Below are 6,000 nucleotides of genomic sequence, written 5' to 3' on the forward strand. Positions count from 1 at the left end.
TAAAAACGTCTCCAGAAATGTAATTCTACTCGTCATCAAAGTTACGTGTTTTAAAAACACATTAGATGTTTAGCAAATCAAAGAACCATACAAATTAGAACAAAGTATTTATATAATATTAAATACAATTGAGAAAATATTCCAATTATTATATAAATTGAAATGTTTACATGGAAACATGATGCTGGCCTTCTAGGCAGAGTTGCAAAGAAAAAGCCATATCTCAGACTGGCCAATAAAAAGAAAATATTAAGATGGGCAAAAGAACAGACACTGGACAGAGGAACTCTGCCTAGAAGACCAGCATCCCGGAGTCACCTTGTCACTGTTGACATTGAGACTGGTGTTTTGCGGGTACTATTAAATGAAGCTGCCAGCAGAGGACTTGTGAGGCGTCTGTTTCTCAAACTACACACTCTAATGTACTTGTCCTCTTGCTCAGTTGTGCACCGGGGCCTCCCACTCCTCTTTCTATTCTGGTTAGAGCCAGTTTGACCTGTTCTGTGAAGGGAGTAGTACACAGCATTGTACGAGATCTTCAGTTTCTTGGCAATTTCTCTCATGGAATAGCCTTCATTTCTCAGAACAAGAATAGACTGATGAGTTTCAGAAGTAAGGTATTTGTTTATGGCCATTTTGAGCCTGTAATCGAACCCACAAATGCCGATGCTGCAGATACTCAACTAGTCTAAAGGCCAGTTTTATTGCTTCTTTAATCAGAACAGTTTTCAGCTGTGCTAACATAATTGCAAAAGTGTTTTATAATGATCAATTAGCCTTTTAAAATGATAAACTTGGATTAGCTAACACAACGTGCCATTGGAACACAGGAGTGATGGTTGCTGATAATGGGCCTCTGTACACCTGTGTAGATATTCTGTTAAAAATCAGCTATTTCCAGATAAAATAGTCAATAAAAACATTAATAATGTCTACACTGTATTTCTGGTCAATGTGATGTTATTTTAATGGACAAAACATTTGCTTTTCTTTCAAAAACAAAGACATTTTTATGTGACCCCAAACTTTTGAACGGTAGTGTACATTTTGAGATTTCAAAAGCCCTTTTCATAGAGAACGTTCTAAACTTTTACATGTAGTAACTTACTTTGAAGAGATCATATTAGTTCTAAATAGGTGTTTGGTGATTGGTAGACTAAATTCCTTGTACTTCTCTTTAACTTCCTATATGCTAAGTAATTAATCTCAGTTTTAATTAATCTCAGTTTTAATTAGTCTCAGTTTTAGACGCACCTGCATTCACCAAATGTTGTGTGGTATTACTGAGATATATTCCACAGACTTGTATAAAGGGAATTGTTGTCAAATATAGATTTTGGATAACATTTTCTTTGGAAATATGCACCAAAAATGCTGTTTACCCACATGGTTAAGTAATTTACAGATAAGATTTTTAGAAAGTATATATCCACAATCTGCTCAAAGTCCAGTCCTGGAAATGTGAGCAGATCTTATTAGATATTGCCTCAGTTTGCATATTTTAATACAATATAATACAAAAAAATATATAGACTGCTCAAAAAACTAAAGGGAACACTAAAATAACACATCCTAGATCTGAATGAATGAAATATTCTTATTAAATACTTTTTTTCTTTACATAGTTGAATGTGCTGACAACAAAATCACACAAAATTATCAATAGAAATGTATCAACCCATGGAGGTCTGGATTTGGAGTCACACTCAAAATTAAAGTGGAAAACCACACTACAGGCTGATCCAACTTTGATGTAATTTCCTTAAAACAAGTCAAAATGAGGCTCAGTAGTGTGTGTGGCCTCCACGTGCCTGTATGACCTCCCTACAATGCCTGGGCATGCTCCTGATGTGGTGGCGGATGATCTCCTGATGGATCTCCTCCCAGACCTGGACTAAAGCATCCGCCAACTCCTGGACAGTCTGTGGTGCAATGTGGCGTTAGTGGATGGAGCGAGACATGATGTCCCAGATGTGCTCAATTGGATTCAGGTCTGGGGAACGGGCGGGCCAGTCCATAGCATCAATGCCTTCCTCTTGCAGGAACTGCTGACACACTCCAGACACATGAGGTCTAGCATTGTCTTGCATTAGGAGGAACCCAGGGCCAACCGCACCAGCATATGGTCTCACAAGGGGTCTGAGGATCTCATCCCGGTACCGAATGGCAGTCAGGCTACCTCTGGCGAGCACATGGAGGCCCCCCAAAGAAATGCCACCCCACACCATGACTGACCCACCACCAAACCGGTCATGCTGGAGGATGTTGCAGGCAGCAGAACGTTCTCCACGGCGTCTCCAGACTCTGTCACGTCTGTCACATGTGCTCGGTGTGAACCTGCTTTCATCTGTGAAGAGCACAGTGCGCCAGTGGTGAATTTGCCAATCTTGGTGTTCTCTGGCAAATGCCAAACGTCCTGCATGGTGTTGGGCTGTAAGCACAACCCCCACCTGTGGACGTCAGGCCCTCATACCACCCTCATGGAGTCTGTTTCTGACCGTTTGAGCAGACACATGCACATTTGTGGCCTACTGGAGGTCATTTTGCAGGGCTCTGGCAGTGCTCCTCCTGCTCCTCCTTGCACAAAGGCGGAGGTAGCGGTCCTGCTTGCTGGGTTGTTGCCCTCCTACGACCTCCTCCACGTCTCCTGATGTACTGGCCTGTCTCCTGGTAGTGCCTCCATGCTCTGGACACTACGCTGACAGACACAGCAAACCTTCTTGCCACAGCTCGCATTGATGTGCCATCCTGGATGAGCTGCACTACCTGAGCCACTTGTGTGGGTTGTAGACTCCGTCTCATGCTACCACTAGAGTGAAAGCACCGCCAGCATTCAAAAGTGACCAAAACATCAGCCAGGAAGCATAGGAACTGAGAAGTGGTCTGTGGTCACCACCTGCAGAACCACACCTTTATTGGGGGTGTCTTGTTAATTGCCTATAATTTTCACCTGTTGTCTATTCCATTTGCACAACAGCATGTGAAATTTCTTGTCAATCAGTGTTGCTTCCTAAGTGGACAGTTTGATTTCACAGAAGTGTGATTGACTTGGAGTTACATTGGGTTGTTTAAGTGTTCCCTTCATTTTTTTGAGCAGTGTATATTGGTGTTTTTATTTAAATGGTAGAAGTTCATTGTGATATGAATAATGGAAAACATGACCCTATTAGGGTGTGGTGCCTTAGCTGTGATATTGTATAGTGCATCTCACATGTTTTGTTTGATTTACTGATCTAGGCCTATGTATGCTGCAATTCAGCTTTTAGCTGCAAACGTAATGACTACAGTCCATTTTATCGGCTGAAATATACATGTATTCTCAGCTCAGACCACAAGTAGAATTCTTAGATCACCATGCATAAATATCAACTGTTACACAGACGTACATTTACTAAGTGCATGCATGGTGTCAGTCATCTTGTGATGCAACATACCCCATAACAACGGCGTACATACAGAGGCAGCGCCAAGGTCGAGCAGGTGTCCGTCTGTATCACTGGCTGTCAGGACTCCTGGGGTATTGTGGGTACTTAACAAACACTTGCAGAGAGCCAGCGAGTGCATGTGTCTCATTAAAGCATAGTGCATATTTAATATAGGGCCCGTGCCGAGACTGTGTGTGGGAAGATGTGTACATATGAGTGAGATATCCAAACTCCTCCAGTGGAGAGAGACTTCCTATCAGTCGGAAGATGCGGCCAGAAGAGTTAATAAATTCTTTATGTCTGCAGAGCTAGGCTACATTAGGGAAATGTGTGGCGCCATATTTTTTTTTCCTCTGTAGGGTTGATTAATATTTCATGTAAACACTTACAACAAATTGTCCCCCAAGGCCAATTATGAGCCATTGGAGGCGGGGAAACAGTTCCACTGATAAAGAGATGATTGTATCTCCTGAGAGTATGTCTGAGACACACACATCGTCAGGTCCTTATGCCTTATGGTTGGGTGCTCACCTGCCTACTGTCTCCTGCCCTGTGACTCCAATGAGCGTCAGCGCTAGACAGGGCACCACTGTGACGGACCATGTTGGAGTGGGTGAAACAGACGGCTAAAGAAGTCTCTCCGCAGGTGGTTTCATATGATATGCAAACCAGGGTTTTCCTAAGTACTGGGGGGCATAACATAGCAAAACATTTTCCCAAAGGAATATAGGACAGGTCCAGGTAGTAGGTCCCCATTTCAGTCTGTTTCCAAATTTTTTGTCACTACTAAACAGGACCGAGTTCTCCATCAGTAGGTCACACACAGACAGACAGACAGACATACAGACAGAGAGCGAGAGAGAGAGAGAGAGAGAGAGCACATGGACAAAGATGAAGTCTTGTGTTACACTGAGATACCACTGGCTGTGCTCTGCACATCCTTTCCTGTCACTGACAGCACCACCTGCTTCTCTCAGTAGGGTCTCATTTTCACCGCCACCGTTTGAAAGGAGCATGGCCTCAGGACAGGTAGCATCGGATCCATTTCTGGGAAAGGTCAGCTCAAGTCTCAACACAGCAAGTAGACATGGCAGTTGACATGGCACACTTCTGTAGTAGACAACATACTCATTCTGGAGAGCAGGATGTTCTCTCAGTGCTACTGTGTATTAGAAATGAACTGCAGCAGACATTTTCATTTCATGGTTTGCACACAGTCAGAATACTGTGTAAATCTGCAGCTGTTGATCTATATGGTTAATACAGTCATATCATTCTCAGAACATTCTTGGAGGTTCAAAAGATATTTGATCAAGCCTGCCAAAACATGAGTGATGGTCAGGATACTCTCAGGGGGCATATCTACTCAGCAAAATGATGCACAAAACATTATACACTTGGGGGTCAGGCCTGGCATGCCAGATAATATTATTTAAACTGTAGGGTTTGGAAACTGTTACACACTAAAACTGGGATCCTTTGGGAAGTCCCAACTATGACATCAACCAATTTAAGTTGAAATTTAAAAGGGTTTTAAGGTTAGCGTTAGGTAGGGGTTATCGTTAAGATTAGGGTAAGGGTTGGGGTTAAGGGTCATCCCAAGGATTACCGAATAGCACTAACACGGAACCCAAACCGGCTGCGCGCATGTCCCATCGTGCGCATTCGTGCATAAATGTATTTTGTCCCCCCACACCAAACGCGATCACGACACGCAGGTTAAAATATCAAAACAAACTCTGAACCAATGACATTAATTTGGGGACAGGTCGAAAAGAATTAAACATGTATGGCAATTTAGCTAGTTACTTGCACTTGCTAGCTGATTTGTCCTATTTAGCTAGCTTGCTGTTGCTAGCTAATTTGTCCTGGGATATAAACATTGAGTTGTTATTTTACCTGAAATGCACAAGGTCCTCTACTACGAAAATTAATCCACACATAAAACAGTCAACCGAATGGTTTCTAGTCATCTCTCCTCCTTCTAGGCTTTTTCTTCTCTTGACTTTATATTGCAATTGGAAACTTTCATAAATTAGGTGCATTACTGTCACTGACCTCGTTCATCTTTCAGTCACCCATGTGGGTATAACCAATGACGAGATGGCACGTGGGTACCTGCTTCTATAAACCAATGAGGAGATGGGAGAGGCAGGACGTGCAGCGTGATCTGCGATCTGCGTTCTTTTTAGCCCCTGGCAACACAGACGCTCGTTGGCCGCATGAGCAGTGTGGGTGCAATAATTGAATAATATAGATTTATACATTTATTTTGCAACGGCTCGCGCGGTGTAATCAGCCTGTGACCCTGTTTTTAAGGCAAAGGCATTCTGAAGCGCTGTCCATGGTGCTGAAACAGGCCTCAGACTTCAATTTGAAATGTTATGAGCTACATTATCAGTTTGTGTAGACATCTTTTTAAAATGGTAACCTTTTTAAATATTTGACTGTTGCATTAAGCATGTTAACATGTTCTAGAACTTATTTTGTCTGACAGCTGAAGCCGCAATAACAAATGATTCACATCTCTTGGACTTTCAAATGTTCTCTGGGTCAGATAATTTACCTTCATTCA

The 6,000-nt window shown here is 42.5% G+C and overlaps 1 protein-coding gene across 1 annotated transcript in view; it reads right to left on the reverse strand.

The window, feature by feature from the left end:
• LOC112225748 (noelin-2) overlaps positions 1-6,000 on the reverse strand; it is a 91,597-nt gene that overhangs the window by 84,331 nt on the left and 1,266 nt on the right. The gene's annotated exons all lie outside the window — the stretch shown is intronic.

Source organism: Oncorhynchus tshawytscha, linkage group LG09 (genome assembly GCF_018296145.1).
Source record: "Oncorhynchus tshawytscha isolate Ot180627B linkage group LG09, Otsh_v2.0, whole genome shotgun sequence".
NCBI classification, from domain to species: Eukaryota; Metazoa; Chordata; class Actinopteri; order Salmoniformes; family Salmonidae; genus Oncorhynchus; species Oncorhynchus tshawytscha.